Source organism: Podarcis melisellensis, assembly GCF_964234715.1.
Source record: "Podarcis melisellensis genome assembly, chromosome: 13".
Classification (NCBI taxonomy): domain Eukaryota; kingdom Metazoa; phylum Chordata; class Lepidosauria; order Squamata; family Lacertidae; genus Podarcis; species Podarcis melisellensis.
This window is the reverse complement of record NC_138545.1, coordinates 52,922,407-52,938,530: the sequence shown is the minus strand read 5'-3', so window position 1 is coordinate 52,938,530 and position 16,124 is coordinate 52,922,407. Positions and strand designations below refer to the sequence as shown.

The 16,124-nt window shown below is 42.8% G+C and overlaps 1 protein-coding gene across 18 annotated transcripts in view; it reads left to right on the top strand.

Annotated features, from left to right (window-relative positions):
* LOC309355222 (poly(rC)-binding protein 3-like) overlaps window positions 1-16,124 on the top strand; it is a 173,546-nt gene that overhangs the window by 87,906 nt on the left and 69,516 nt on the right. For 2 of the 18 annotated variants that reach the window (XM_081885857.1, XM_081885855.1), the window contains exon 1: window positions 5,894-6,286. The exons of 8 other annotated variants lie outside the window; for them this stretch is intronic. The gene's annotated coding sequence lies outside the window, so the exon portion shown is untranslated. Of the gene's footprint in view, window positions 1-5,893; window positions 6,287-6,422; window positions 6,650-16,124 lie in introns of those variants that run through there. 8 more of the 18 variants (XM_081885866.1, XM_081885853.1, XM_081885859.1 and 5 more) reach the window with 8 other exon arrangements.

The following is a 16,124-nucleotide window of genomic DNA, read 5'->3' as shown; positions in this document are numbered from 1 at the left end:
ATTTTGTGATTGCCAACGGAACAAGTGTACTTCATAACAGATTTGTGAGATATGTGCTGATGTTTTTAATATTTTCAGACTCATACTAAGACTGAAGATTGTTCTGTGTTTTGCTCCACGCATTGCCTGACATAGGATCTAATTACGGAGTTTGTGACTTTTTGATTATAACTGATAAGCAACTTGCCAATGTTTGGCCATTTCTGTTCATGAAGCATTACTGAATGAATGTGAGCGGACTCTGTTTTAGAAAATGCACTGAAAGAACTGGCACTCATCATGTGATGGATCTATTTTACTGTACAAAATGTGAAAGATATTATGCGTTCCCGCCTGCCTGGCATCTGTCCATACACCCTGAAATGTTGCCAAGCTGAAGTCTTGGTGCGTGTACAGCTTTACCCCAATCTTGCAGGGTTTGGAGCTTGTGGGTACCTTCATATGTTTTGCTATGTGCCCTAGGGCTTACTTTGTTCATACATTCATGCTATACACATGGGCACCAGAGGTGGGGCAAACCAGCATGCAGATTTGGCATGCAAATACTTCTGAATTACACATTACACTACATTACACTGCAGATCCAAGCTTTTTCTTCATAATAGCTCTTGGTATCTGTCTGCCTTGGGAGATAATGGAGGAGTGCACCTTTGGGAGTGAAGTCAAACCATGGGAGAGTTACAGCACTTGCTGTGGCTATAGAGACTGATAAGGGAGAGACATGTTTTGCTGCAGCTGGGGAAGATGAAGGCATCCAGCAGTGCTGCTGCAGTTGCACCATGACATTTCTTCTTTCTGCGCTCCTCCCAGCAGTCATTTCTCCTCTGGTCTCTAGTGTAGATACATGACCTGACTGTCTGTCTCCAGGCACTGTAGTCATCTGCAAGGGAATAGAAGATGGCAGGATCCCCAAGGATGTGCTCTATGAGGAGCTGGCTTCAGGGCTGGCTTCATATGGTGGGGCTGATGTTGCCCAGCCTTCACATCGCGTTTGCAGACATCTTTGTAACACAGAGTTGGTCAGCCAATGGGCTTGTTGCCTGAAGCCAGCTCCTCATAGAACACATCCTTGGGGATCCTGCCATCTCCCATTCTGTGGACATTACCAAGCCAGGAGTACGAACATGCTGCGAATGTGGGCTTGGGAGAACACATCTTTATCTGAGACTCTGTCCTGCCATGTGATGTCCACAATCTTCCTGATCCAGTGCATGTGGGAGGCATTGAGGCATCACTCTTGGCAGTTATAAGTTGCCCACAACTCACTTCCATAAGGCATCATGCTCAATCGTCTATGGTTAAATCATACATGTTTTGGGTGCTTTATTGGACTTTGGCAAATAATTATTACACAGAAATAGATAGAGAGTGAAAGAGAAGCGAAAAATGAAGTTTAAGGAAATGTAAGGTAAATCAGAGTCGAGGGGAAGGATATCCTGTAGTAAACAGAGGCTGCCTATTTGCTTCCAAGTCCAATGCAAAGCGCTGCTTCTTACTTTTAAATGGGAGGTAAGTTAAATGGGAGGGACGCAGGTGGCGCTGTGGGTAAAACCTCAGCGCCTAGGACTTGTCGATCGTCGGATTGGCGGTTCGAATCCCCGCGGCGGGGTGCGCTCCCGTTGCTCGGTCCCAGTGCCTGCCAACCTAGCAATTTGAAAGCACCCCCGGGTGCAAGTAGATAAATAGGGACCGCTTACTAGCGGGAAGGTAAACGGCGTTTCCGTGTGCTGCGCTGGCTCACCAGATGCAGCGATGTCATGCTGGCCACGTGACCCAGAAGTGTCTTCGGACAGCGCTGGCCCCTGGCCTCTTAAGAGAGATGGGCGCGCAACCCCAGAGTCGGACACGACTGGCCCGTACGGGCAGGAGTACCTTTACCTTTACCTTTAAGTTCCATGGTACCTAGTAACTCCTTTGGAGTGCCCACCCCAAAGTGATACAACTAGTTCCAGCATTATAATTGTTTTGGCACCAGATTTAAACATTTTTATTTGCCCAGGGATTTCAAGTGGTTATGCTTAGTCTGCATTATGATTTATTTTATTTCTGCCTCTCATTGTTCCTAAATATTTATTATAACCATTGAGGTTGTGTTGCATTTGTATCTTGATGGATACCTGAATTCATATCTGATGCACACCAGCCCTGTATTATAAATATCATAAACAAATAAAACATATGATTATGTAACTATTAGCACTTGGTTTAGTTGCAGTGGGTATTGGGACTAGGGGATTGTTCAAGTGACTTTTCAGACAAATTAACAATCAAATAACATATTTTGGGAATGTAGAAAAGAAAGGAGATGGGATGGGACAGGGCAGGACATGAGGGATAGCAAAGGTGTGGCGCCCTAGTTGGGATTGACCACATTATGGGAATGATGAGCACACCTGTGTTTTAGTTATCCCAAAAATCCTTTGCAGGAATCAAGGTAAACTGTCACTGACAAGTGTGGATGCTGTTCAGCTGAATATTCCTGCTTTTATTTCCCAGCCCAAATTTAGCAACGTATCTTCTGGCAGCCCGAAACAAGCTATATTGCCGTTAAATATAGGTGTTGTCAGAATAGCTGCTGCCTCTTCTTCAATAATTTTCTTTAGTCAAAGAAGCGTTTTCTTTTGACCTCCAGTCAACTTTAAGCTGTGGAAACCAGCTGAGTCAGGACCTGCCTCATAACCCTCCGCTAACATGCCTTCTTAAAAAGCAAACCTGGCCCTGTCCTGAGCTTGAACCAGGACATTGCTTGTTTCTGTACCAGCTGGCCTTGCTGCAGAGTCCCAGGACTCTGGACGTGAGAATCCAGCAAGCCCCAAAGAATATCATTTCTTTTGCCAGTCCCACAGCCCTGAGTGACAAGTCAGGGGAAAGCCTTAGGAAAGTACTTTTTCAAACGACACATAGTTTCAGCTGTGGAATTCATTTCCACACACGGTAGTGATGACCACCATCTTGCGTGGCTTTAAAGGGGTAGGCAAATTCACAGTGGCTACCCACCATGATGGCTGTATCCATCCTTCACTGTCGGAGGCATTATGCCTCTGAATATCGGTTGTACCAGGATGGAGTTCCAAAGGGATGCTCCACCATGCTAAGATCTGGTGATGCCTGCATCATACAGATCATACAGAGTGAAGTTACTGGCTGGGTATATGAGCAGTGAGGTGATATTTTAGGTATCCTGGCCCCATGCTGTTTGGGATTTGCACACCAGCACCTTGAATTTAGCTCCATCTTTTGAGTTTCCACCGCCCAAGGCAGCTGCTTCACCCCACCTCATGAGCCGGCCAGCTCTGCGGATAACTGTACAAAAGCAGGGGGGTGGGCTGTTTGAAGTGGGCATGTGAAGCTTCATTTCCACCTACCAGTAAAGCAACCAGTCAGTCAGCTTAGCTTATTGCAGTCTATTTGCCTGCTCCATGCCTTGTCCGGATCCCTCCTTTCTTTACCTTTCTGCTGTAAGTCACAGAAGGGCAAGGAGAAAGCATCGCTGCAGTTACCTGTCTGCATTTCCCCACCTTTTGTTGCTCAGAGATCATCTCCAAGGGGCAACAGTTTCCTTATAATGGAGGGGCTCAGGAGCTTGGAATTGTGTCCTGTGGTGCAGGTGAGAGGCCATGGCCATTGCAGGTGTGTGTATATATTTATTACAGTCAAAGACCAGTAGACACAATCGTTGGGATAAGCCTGGAAGTGAGCTCTGCCACCACCCCACAGGAGCCAACTCCTAGGGGCCAAGGTCTCTTCACCCCCCCTAAAATATTTGAGGCGGCCATCCCCCCCCAAGTTGATGGGCAGTGCCATTCAAATGGTGTGCTTGTGCTGTGTCATGTGATTGATTATGCAGAGTGGGACTTACATGCCCCCCATATATTATTCTAGTTGGCACCCCTGCCCATACTCTCTCTGCCTTTATGAGCCCACAATTTTAAAACTCCCCCACCTGTGGCTCATGGGCCCTGGGTCCTGCTGGGGAGAAAACAAAACAGTTCTGCCCTAACAGATCCAACACCTGCATGTCCCCAAGCCTCCATATGGGGCTGTCCTGGTGACCCACCCATTTATTCCACCGAATGGCTTATTTCTGGCTCTGGCTGTCTTTGCTGTAGTTGCTGTTTGTTAGGAACTGGTGCACTGCTAAAACCATTTTCTACAGCTGCCATGCAAATGGCAACGTAGTGTTGGATTTCCCCACCTCCCTTATGGCCCTGCCTGATTTAACAGCACTTTCCGCTATTTATCCCAAGTTGTTGTTTTTTGCTTTCTGCTTGGAAGACAGCAAGTGGAAGAAGACTCCAAATGAATTTATTTCATAACATTTATATACCACTTAATTGTAGAAAAAACCTCAAGGTGGTGGAACATTCGGAAATGTTGGCTTCCAAACTCTGAAAACCCAGAAGTAAGTGTTCCGGTTTTTGAACGTTTTTTGGAAGCTGAACGTCTGATGCAGCTTCTGCTTGAGTGCAGGAAGCTCCTGCAGCCAATCGGAAGCTGTGCCTTGGTTTTCAAACGGTTTCGGGAGTCAAAAGGACTCCCGGAATGGATTCCGTTTGAGAACCAAGGTATGACTGTATACTTAGGCACTTGGACTCCACTACTGTTGTAAGTCAGTTCCCCAGGAGTGTGGAGAATGCTGTCTGGTCAGGTGTTAATGGATGAGTTTCACCTGATAAAGCTCAAGGATGTGGGTGAGGTTCTGGGATGGGTGCAGACAGTCAATTGCACACTGGACCTTTGACCCCCGTGGCCGAAAACATGTGGAAGGAAGGGAACCACCGACTGGGCCAAGAAGGTAGCTAATACATGATTGGAAGAAGGAGTGGTCTCAGGATGTCTGAAAGTGGCAGAAGAATGACTATTGGCTGGTTGCAAATGTCCCCTTCTGGGCCCTTGAGTCCTTGCCCTCCCTTTAACTAGTTGCTCTTTCTTTGATGGTGCCCTGAGTGCTTCTATCATTATCCGTTATTCCTGTACTTTTAATAATCTGTCCTTCTTATTTTATTTGCGTCTTTGAATAATTTTCTTCTTTCATTCTTTCTTTCTAGTAATTGGGGAGAGAATACTGGTAGACTATTGTTATAAACAGCCTGCACACTTTAGAGCTATGCCAAAGGTGTGCTTGATGTTTGTCCTGTGTGATGATGAAGTTGTAATTATTTATTTATAAAAAAGGAAAACAAGACTTTTGAAATTCAGCTGTAAAAACACAGGGGTGTCTTTAATATATCACAGTGAGCATTTACACCTGGCTGGGAATCTTGCTCCCACTAGCGAAACGTGAAATGCCACTCCTGGGAGTGGGAGCAAGAAGGTTAACTAGGGATGGATGTGAACAAATGCTGTTACACTTGCTTTGGGCTTTGTTATGATTGGAGGTGCAGACTGGGGGTTAAGCACAGGCTTCGTGGGAAATGTGGGTTCGCTGAGAAGGGATTGGAGAGAGAGAATGAGAGGGACAACCACATATACGAAATATACATTTTTTAAAAAACACCCAAAAATCTCATTCAGATTTTGCGCACACAACAGATTAGCTTTCACAGTGACTCTTGAGAGGGCTCAGTTGCTTCAGGTGTCCTTCAGTGCCCATGAGCAGAGAGAAGGTGTGCCTGTGAACTTAAGCCTATGTGTATCAGTGGCTGGGATGTACTCATTTAGCCAAGAATACAATAACCTTTTAAAAGGACCCTAATTAGTGTGTAATAATCCAGAGTGATAGACTTCCGGGAAGGTGACAGCTTCTCTTGTGGAGAGTCTTTTTTCCTTTTCAGACCTCGCCCCCCCTGCCCCACCCCTTTAATCCCTCTGTAGCCCCTGTGCATGTTGAGCTTTTGCAATTCTATTGCATTAGGATGTGACACATTCCAGGCCCTTGACAAGGGCTTTTGTTTAGCAATATTTATAGCAGCTTCTTGTCATTGTAGAGCAAAGGCAATTGCCCTGCCCTCTGGCCCTCTTCTTTAAGCAGATTTTAAGCAGAAGCTCCTCTCATGTAGCACTAATTGAAATGATTGGTGGAGGGGGGAGGGCTGTGCACTTACTCTGCCTGACTCTGGCTTATCTGCTTGGGGGCTAAAGCAGGGAAGGGGGGTGAGGGTGAGAGAATGCAAATCTTTTGCCTCATTCCAGCAAGGCTCAGGACTAACCGGCCATCTGTCCACTCTTGGAAGAGAAATGACAGAGTCTACGCTCAGCTACAAGTCCAAAGAAAAGAAAAGAAATTGTCCCCAAACTCTGACTGAGAATTTCATATGAGGTACAGTCTCGAAGACTCTCTCATCAGGTCAGTTCGATGTAGCTGTTCAGAGAAACCAAGGGTTGCACCAGCAAAATCTTCAGTGTGTTGTCAAGACTTAAACTGGAGCTAAAAATATGCATTTCCTTTAAGTATTAAGTCTCTAAAATGCAGCTTGCTGGTTTGCCCACATCCATTAGGAATTTCATCAGTGATGTGTACAGCTTGCTTACTGGCACTGCTGACAGCTGAGCAGCCTCACAGCGAGCAAAGCTTGAAAAGATTTAAAACTAGCAAGTTCCTTGAAGAGTAATTTGGTTTTTATGCACAAGGGGCTTATCCTATGAACAAGCGGGCTGTGTTAAAATATGTATTAGGAGTTGTCATCTGAAATATGTTGGCTTCACTTAGGTGAGTAACCGAGCTTGAATTTCTCATCTGAGGATTTAAAATGCTGTCATATTATTTAGAATTCCTTTTTTCCTTTAATAGGCAGTTGGAAATTTAACAGAAATTCAGAAAAGAAAGAAAGCTTTTTGTAACCTAACATGGAATTTGAATGCAAAGAATTTTGCATGTACTATATGATAGCATTAGAATCAGCACTTAAAGCTGACATGCGAAAAGCCACAAGCCCATGTAGTTTTACTTTCTGAAGGTAAATGGGCATAATCTTAATGTCTCTTTTTCTTTGTCTTTTTATGAGTTGTTTAAAAATAAACAACCTTCTGGTCTATCAGAATTTGTTGTCAGGAGCCAATACAAATACTAAAGAAGCATCACTGTTTTTGTGGGGTTTTTGTTGTTGTACAAAATGCAAATATTAAACTAATATAATTTAAATTGCCATAATATTTACAGACTGATTTTGTTTTACTATATTATATTATTAGCATTCATTTACTTAGGGCTTTTTAAAATGAAACAATGTAGCTTTATTTGTGTATCTAATATTAACAGGATCAGTGTAAATATGTCTTTAAACACAATTTATAATTAACTTCTGATTTTTGTTTTTACTCTGTTTGTTTCATCCTCATAATGTTGTAAATATTATTTAAAATACATGATTTTCTGCCTAATGATGATCAGGGCAGAATAGCTATAATTTTATACATAAACCACAGTAAAGAAAAGGAACTCTCCTTTTTGATGACTTATATCGCCTTGATTTAAAAACAGTTAAGGAAATCGGTCAAAATTAGAAGGGGGCCTAAATATGAGCAAATATGAGTCAAGCTACAGGGTTGTGAAAGGGTTTTAAAGCAGGCATAGCAGGTGAATTGTACCAGAAAGACAGGACACATTTTCCTCATATCATTATGAAAACATTATCAAAAATATCATTTAGTCTGGATTTATACATTGTGGGGTTTGAGGAGGATTAATTGGAGGAGTGTGAACTATTTTCATTATACTGACAATTCTTCCAGAAATGCATTGGTATTTGTCTTCAGCTCTACGTGTTCTAACATAGCAGTAATAAAGCAACAGAATGCATCTTTCGGCTTTTAGTGAAACAACATCCCCATCCCACTGTGTCAAATATTTAAATAACAAAACTCAGTAGTGTGCTTGGTACGTACCATCTTATTATGCGAATGCCACTTTTAGCAACCATTTTTATACCATCAGTCTAATAATCCCCCTTCCTTTTGTTAGCATCTGATCACTATATGCATATATTATAAAAGTTCAGCTGTGATATTTACTTCAGGTTGCAGCCCATAGATTTAGCTTTGTTTTATACTTAGGTGCTGCAGATTAATGAGTCAAAATTCCTTATGATGAACGGTATGCTATCATACCATTAAGTCTTGCTTGGATATTAAATTGAGTTGTTATCTCCCGTAAAAGCTAATTATCAGTATCATACACTACACTGGGGTTGACAACTTCAAAAAGTGCATGACAACAGGATTTCAGAGGTCTGGAGCATGCCGAAGGTACAGAGAAATCGCTTCCTAAGCTAGAAGAATAGCAGAAGGAGCTTATAGAAAGCTTCAATCTTTCTGAGATCCTCAAAGTAATAATCAGCTGCGGTGAAGTTGAATAGGTTTTCAGCTGGTTTGTTACTGAAGGTTTGTGGAAGAAAAGTGGGGTCTATGGAGGTATGATGATAACTAGAGATACATTGCAGCTTATTTCTGCGGTTAAGAGTGCTTTGCAGGTGGAAAAGAAGCTTTTTTTTGGATAGTGGGGTGTGTATTTGTGTGTGTGTGTGTGTGTGTGTGTGTGTGTGTGTATGTGTGGTGTCAGCCAATGCATCAGAATGCAAAAGAGCGCAACAGGATGCTTGCTAACAAAGGAGTCTTTATCAGTTGAAAAGGTGGGAAGAGCTGTACAAAACTGGTGCACTGAAACCGTTGCAAGAATGTGGGGGCTTCTCAAGATCCCTGCTATCTCTGGCAAAGTAATATAAGACAGAAATTGTGCTCATTGTAACTTCCGCTATGGATGCTTTTAATTTTCTTTTTAAACCCAGCATTTCACTACTACATTTGGTTTTCTTTACAAAAAATAAAGGCTGGTGGTAATTTTAACAAATACATGTGCCAAGAAATTTCAAAAGTTGGAAAGTTAATCATGGCACATAGCTAAAGAGCCCTGATGCACACCAACCACAGTGGCCTTTATTTTATTTCATAGAATTTATACACCATTTGATTGTTAAAAAAAAAACCTTCAAAGTGGTTTACAGAAAAATAAAATGATAAAATTAAAACGAACAACTATAATTTAAAACATTCAAAAAACAGATTAAAACATGGATTAACATTGTAAATATCAAGATATCTACTGTTTAATAAATTCTGCAACTGAGCTTTCTTAGGCAAAAGCACATTTTTATTTAGTTGAAGCAGAGGGAAAAAAGAATCAACATATAAGCGAGATGCTAAAGAACAATCACGAGCAGTAGCAAGATGACAATAATGAAGGATGTTTCCTAAATATTTTAACTTAGAGAAGGGAAATCTGCCTGGTTTGCCATCAATTAATAAAATCAACAGGAGATGGGAAAATGGGTCACTTGGGTTTTACTGCTAAGCAGCAAATCCAGAGCAGATAAGATTTAGCTGAGATGTTAAGGTTTATGCAGTGCATTTAGTTAATGATGTTCTGTATTTTAGTTAATGATGTTCTGTTCCTGTATTTTTTAAAAGCATGTGTAGCAGGGCTGGGGAAGGATGGAATGGCCCCTTCTGCAATAACTATTCCTGATTGATACATGCTATGTAAGACTGGATATTTTTAAAAAGCTGAACAAAGGAGACTTCATTTTGTAAAAGATGCCACCACACGTACACAACAGAAGTTTTGTGTCACTGTCTAGCAAATATCCAGGCAGAAGCACAGAGTATTAGGGGGGGGGTTAACACTGAAGGCTTTTTAAAAAACATGTTTTATGTTGCTAAAGATAATAGAAAAGCAAATAAACAGACAGCAGAATGCAATTCCTGTGAAAAACATCCTCAGGCAAATATGTTACTATTCCACTGTTGTTCTATTTTTGGAGAGCAGTCTGTATTGACAGCCGATGCTCTCTCAGATTGTTTCAGATTCAGCTACAGTGGTTTCAGCTACACATCTCTGCTCACATCATGATCTCAGTTAGTTCTTGTTGGTGCAAAAGGCAAATTTTATATATATTACTTTTCTTTTGCAGCAACAAGAGGATAATTTCTGGATGCCAAGATCGAAATTGGCGGCAGGCACTCTTTGGTGAGAGAACCCCAGCAGAGATTTAAAGTAACAAAACATGCAGCAAAATATGTGGGAAAGGAGATCCTTAAGATGTGGCCTTTAAAGTGAGTTCCCAAGTTTTCCTCTTCCCTTAACATAGGGAAAGACCACACATTTGGTAAGTTAAACATAGTTTACTTACAAACTCTCCAGTGGTCAGTTTCACCTGCTTTTCCAAACAGTCTTCAGAAAAAATTGCACAGGCAGAAAAACTTGGCTTAGTTACAAAGTGGTGAAAGTTCCTAAGTTATTGGTTTAGGAACTGAAGAGAGGCTTGTGAGAGCCATGCAGAACCAGAGCAACCAGCTCAAACCTCTTTAAACACTGAGCTTCTCAGGTAGGCTGTGGAAGAACAATAGGCCTGATTTCCTAGTTCCTCCCAAGGTGAGGGAAGTTGCTAAGCCTGGCAGGACAGCTTACTTACTCTGTGGTATTAAGCCCTTCATGTGTTATTTAGACTTAAGCATGTTGGTTCTATGAGGCTGGTTATCCCACAGTTCTCTGGTGATCTATGTTTCTAGGGAGCTCTGTGCTCTGTCTGTTTGAGCATATCAGCAAGCACCTGCCTGTTCAGTGATGGGGAAACTTTTCCCAGCTGGCGAGCCAGATTCTGACCTGTGGGCCATTTGGATGGGTGGGTGGGGTGTACGTACATGCATTATACCAGAGCTTTCCGAACTGTATGTCATGACATGTTAGTGCGTCGGCTGCAGTGTATAGGTGTGTCATGCAAACGCTCCTTGTGCTCCTCCCAGGGCTGGAAAGGACCTCTGGTTTGCTAGTAAAACTGAATTAACTGAATTACTGAGTTGTGAATTGATGCATGTCTAAAAAGTGTGTCACCAACATGAAAAGTTTGAAAAGCTCTACATTAAACTGGAACTGTGTAGCTTCAAAGAGGCTTTCCTTCAGCCTGAATCAGCACTGACCCTTGGGGAAACTCCTCAGGGCAGCCAGTTCTAGCAAGCCACACTTGCAGAGGAACATTGGCAAGCTCATTTTAAGCTTCACATTGTTTCCTTGCAACCACCTGGTTACCTGCCCCTTACCCAATACATCATAGATGACATCAGGTGTGGGGCAGGTGGGGATGATTTGGAGGAAATGAGCTCATAGCCAAAATTATGACCCCTACTGTCTTTGATGTGGTGCATGTGCTGGAGGCTCTAGACCAGGGGTCAGCAACCTTGTTCAGACCATGTGGTGGGCCGGACTATATTTTAAAGGGGGGGGGGAATGAACACATTCCTTTGCCCCACAAATAACCCAAAGCTGCATTTTAAATAAAAGGACACATTCTACTCATGTAAAAACACACTGATTCTTGAACTGTCCATGGACTGGATTGAGAAGGCGATTGGGCCACATCCAGCCCATGGGCCTTAGGTTGCCTACCCCTGCTCTAAACCTTACTTTTAATGGTCAGGCAGCATTGCGGCCTGGCCACATCCCACATTGGCGACCCAGTGACTGGCTGGGGAGGACTGGAGGCCTGCCAACGGATTGCCCAATGGCAAGCAGGCTTGGGTCCAGGGGGCGAACCCAGTCAGCCAGTGGGTGTCACTTGTGTCCACCCCCGGGGGAATACACTGAGGCTGGCTCAGCACTCCTCCTTGTTCTATAATCAGATCTCCCACCCTTTTTTCATATGCTTCTTCCTTCATGCTAATACCTTGCTATGGACATTGTCAGCTGCCATATTTGGGGCTGGGCAGGAATTTTTCCACTTGATAAATTGGCACCAGCCACTTGGTTTTCACCTACCTTATAGCAGTCAACGCAACTTTGTGAAGTTAGGCATTGGGTAAGCTTTTGTTTTGTCTGGAGGGAAGGCTGTAGCCTCTGCCTGCCCCTCCTGGGTTAAGAGTAGCCCATTAAAGGGATCTGTGAGGAATTGCTTCTGTCCGACACATAGGTGGGTTCTTGGGTCATAGCACTCATCCAACAGGGACCCCTCAGGGATAAACCTATTTGATGTAGGTCATTGTGCCCCTCCCCCCATTATAACAATCCCGACACTCAGGATGTGGTTTACCCTTGGATTCACTCCCAGCAGACGGGCTGGGGTTAAATAAAGGGCTTCACCTATCCCTATGCCAAACTTTCACATCTGTAACCAGTAAAGTTGTAGCCTGTTCAAACCCCAAATCTATATGCTGCTGCCTTGTCTGGTTATTCACTACATAGGGAGTGACTGGGTTACTAGGCCTTGGCACACAATTAGATGATCATAGACACACAGTCCCTTTGACTTACACAATTCCTCTTTCCCCTTTCATACATTGGAGGGGAAGTGCGAAAGCATCTACATCCACTTCTGACTAAACTGCATTTCTGAATTATGCACAAACTCAGGAAACTGTGTTTTATTCTAACTATCTAGTTAACAAATCAGGACATCAAATGATTGGTTTGATTCTGATTTGTTCAAGCTCCACATTGGGCAAAATGTGCAAAAGAACGCCGCCATCCTGCTGTCTCCCGATGTGGTTTGGAGGCTGACGGTGGGGAGACCTGGTCTGCAGGCGGGCGGCGGGGAGAAGAGCGCTTCTCCCCGCTGCCGGTCCCGCAAGCTCCGGGGACAGCTGGGAGGCGTAGCGTGTCTTCCTGCTGTCCCCGGACCTGGTCTGCAGGCGGGCGGTGGGGAGAAGAGCACTTCTCCCCGCTGCCGGCCCCACAAGTGCCAGGGGTGAATTTTTTTTTTATTTATTTCCCCCCAAAAAAACATGGTGCGTCCTATGGGCCAGTGCATCCTATGGGGCGAAAAATACGGTATGTATTTGATTTTAGTATTATTACTGAGCTTGTGAATATCGTTGTTAGTTTTTTGGAGGGTATCAATATTTTTATTATTTTTAATTTTTTTTATTAAAATACACTTTTTATTATTTTAAACTTGTTTTGATTTTATATTACAAACTTAGATGATGGCATCTGCCTTGGGAGGGTTTTTAAATAATTAAAGAATTAAATAAATAAGACTGCACTTGCTTTTTCAGCAGCAGCATCACATTGCTGACTCATGCTTAGCTTGTGATCACCCAAAACATTCTAGATGCTTTTCACATGTCCTACTGCCAAGCTAAGTCACCTCCATCCTATACTTGTGCCTTTGATTCTTTATACCTAACTGCAGGACTTTACATTTATCTTTATTGAATTTTACCTAGTTGGTTTCAGCCCAGCACTCCAGCCCGACAAAATCACTTGAATCTTGATTTTGTCTTCTATGGCATTAGCTACACTTCCCATCATTGTGCCATCTGCAAGTTTGATAAGCATCCCCTTTGCTCCTTGATCCAAGTTATTTATGGAAATGATTAACAGCACAGTGCCTGGGATGTTAGTAGGCACCTCCCTTCAAGAGCCATTCATGAGCGCTTGAGTATGACTGCTAGACTAGCTGCAGCTCCACCAAACAGCAGCATCATTCAGCCCACTTTTTATCATCTTGCCAACAAGGAAATCATGGGAAATTTTGTTTCATCTCAAAACCTTTGCTGAAATCAAAAGACACACATCTACAGCATTCCCATGATTTGCAAAACAACTGTGTAAAAAAGGGAATTAAGATCTATCTTCAACTTTGGTTTTGCTAAATATGTTCTTGGTTAGGAATCTAAATCTTAATTATAAAGAGTGGCTGAGCGATTTGGGGTTCATCCACACCTCCATTTGCCCTGCCACTCAGGGGCATAGGAAGGGGGTGCAGGGGGGTGCGGTTTGCCCTGGGTGTCATCCCTGAGGGGGGTGACAAAATGGCACGCCAGGGGGGACACTTACAGCGGGGCCTGGCCTGCAGCGCACCCGAGCCACATGTCTCTCCTGGGACTGACGGGGTGGCTCGGGGCCCCACACTGTCCAAAACAGCAGCGTGGGGCTTGTGTCCTCCATGCGGACTCCGTGGGCAGATCACCACCCCACCCCCCTGGGCGGATCGCCCCACCCCTGCCGCTCTGGATCCTACACCCCTGCTGCCACTTTCCCCTGGGATAACCATGGGTTTAGTGCTGAATCAGAACAAACAGATTGCCATTTACGGTATTTCAATTTAGTGCTAAAGAGTGTGGTTTTTTTTTGGGGGGGGGGGAGAGTGGCAGCGTAAAGGCCAAACCTCTTGGACCTGTGCCTAGACAGGATTGCTCAGACCCATGCCTCCTAGGCACAGGACAAGTGGAAGTGTGGGTTAGCTCTTACTCTCAGCTGCACATGCAGTGGTAGCTCAGGATTAAAGACACTGCAAAACAAATATTGACCAGTGGTATTAAAGAAAATGGCAATGTGCTCTTTTAGTGCAATTAACACAATAACTAAGGGCAACCAGGGGACAAAAGATAAAAGACCCATTTGAGAACATATGGGAAGCGTTTATGGACTGTACAAGTGTAGAGGATAATGCCTGCCCCTTGCTTCCTATTTACTCTAGACTATGGACCTTTTGAGTTATCTCTTCATCTCAAAACCTTGTAACGAAAAATCTTGCAAAGAAAACCCTGTAAAGAAAATGTAATGGAGAAAGAAAGTATTGAGTCTATCAGCTTGTATAGTTGTTGAGCTGCCTTAAGCCTGTTATGTTAATAATTTACCCATTGTTTGATTTATATTTAATTTGTATTTTCAAAACAGTTTAGTAAAGAAAATGATAACAAATTGCAAAAAGAAAGAAAGAAAATTAATTAAGGTTCGCTTGGCTTGATTTATGCTTCATAAAGCCATGCAGGCTCCTACTAAACAATACATTATATTCTAAAAATATTGCTCCTCATTCTATTCTAGAAATTTGCCTGGTATCAGCATCAAGCCAACCAGTCTATAGTTTCCTATGTCTGCCTCCCCCCCCTCTTTTAAAGATAGAAATAACATTTGCCTGTCGCCAGTCTTCTGACACCTCACCCATTTTCCAAGAAGTCTCCGAGATTACAGTCATCAGCACACTGGGATGTAATTCATCTGGCCCTGGCCTGAAGACTTGAACTCATTTAAAGCACCTAAGTGCTCTAAGCATCTTCATCCTTATACAAATACATTTCAGTAATTTTTTATTGCTTTCGGCCAGTGGTGATACAATAATTCAAGATAAATTCCAGAAATATAAATTTAATACAACCCCCCTGAAAACTGAAACATACACACACACACACACACACACACACACACAGCATAAAATTCAGCTATATCAACTGAATTCATCAACTTAAAACATCACCATGGAAATTAAATGCCAGTCTGAAATAGTTTTTACTTAGATTCTTGAGGCTGTCTGTGTCAAAGTCAATAGGCAACAACTTTTTTGAAATGGGAGATACCTTGGAAATACCTGATCATCAAAATAATTTTAGAAGTGGTTGGGGTCTGGATGGCTTTTGCACAGAGTTCTTCATTTTGTTGCCCTTTTTCATTTTGTTGTGCAGGTTCTTCATTTTGTTGCCCTTTATTACATTCACAGATGGATGGGCTTTTAGTGAGTTCGGGGGCAATGACAACCCCCCCATATATAGGAGACTTTCCTAATGCAATCAGAATTCCCTCAGGAGCCACACAATGAAACCATTATGAAAATGGAATTTTGATTTAACTTATGGCCTTCTGTCTCTTCCCTCCGCCAGCAGAGAACGGGCTGCAAATATTCTGTCTCCAATGGATACTAAAAGTCAATACAGCTAAAAGCCCCTAACCATACACGGAGAGGGGAGATAAATAATAAAGTAGCCAGAATAGAATTTCCTTTGGTTACTAATAAAATGCCCCCCTGTATCCTGGCTGTATATATGTAACTGAGAGCATCATCAAAAATGCATTTAAATATGATTCTCCCTATGAGAATCAGGAGGTACTAGCCAATCATACCTTTTGATGAAATTAGACATGATAATTTGATGCCAAATGAAATGCATTTTCTACTTTTGCTAGCATGATTCCGATTATACAGCTTTCTAAATAATAGTGCGTTTAGATTGCTTTGCATAAAAAGTAGACCATCCCCTAATCCTTTTTTGCCTGAACTGATTGCACAGATTTCAGTCCTGATCCAAAGATGAAGCTAAACGTGACAGAAGCAGACCCACGTCTTCAAAACTGGGTTGCCACCAAACACCTATTGAAAGAAGGAGAGTTAATTGCAAGTTTTGGGGGGGGGGGATGT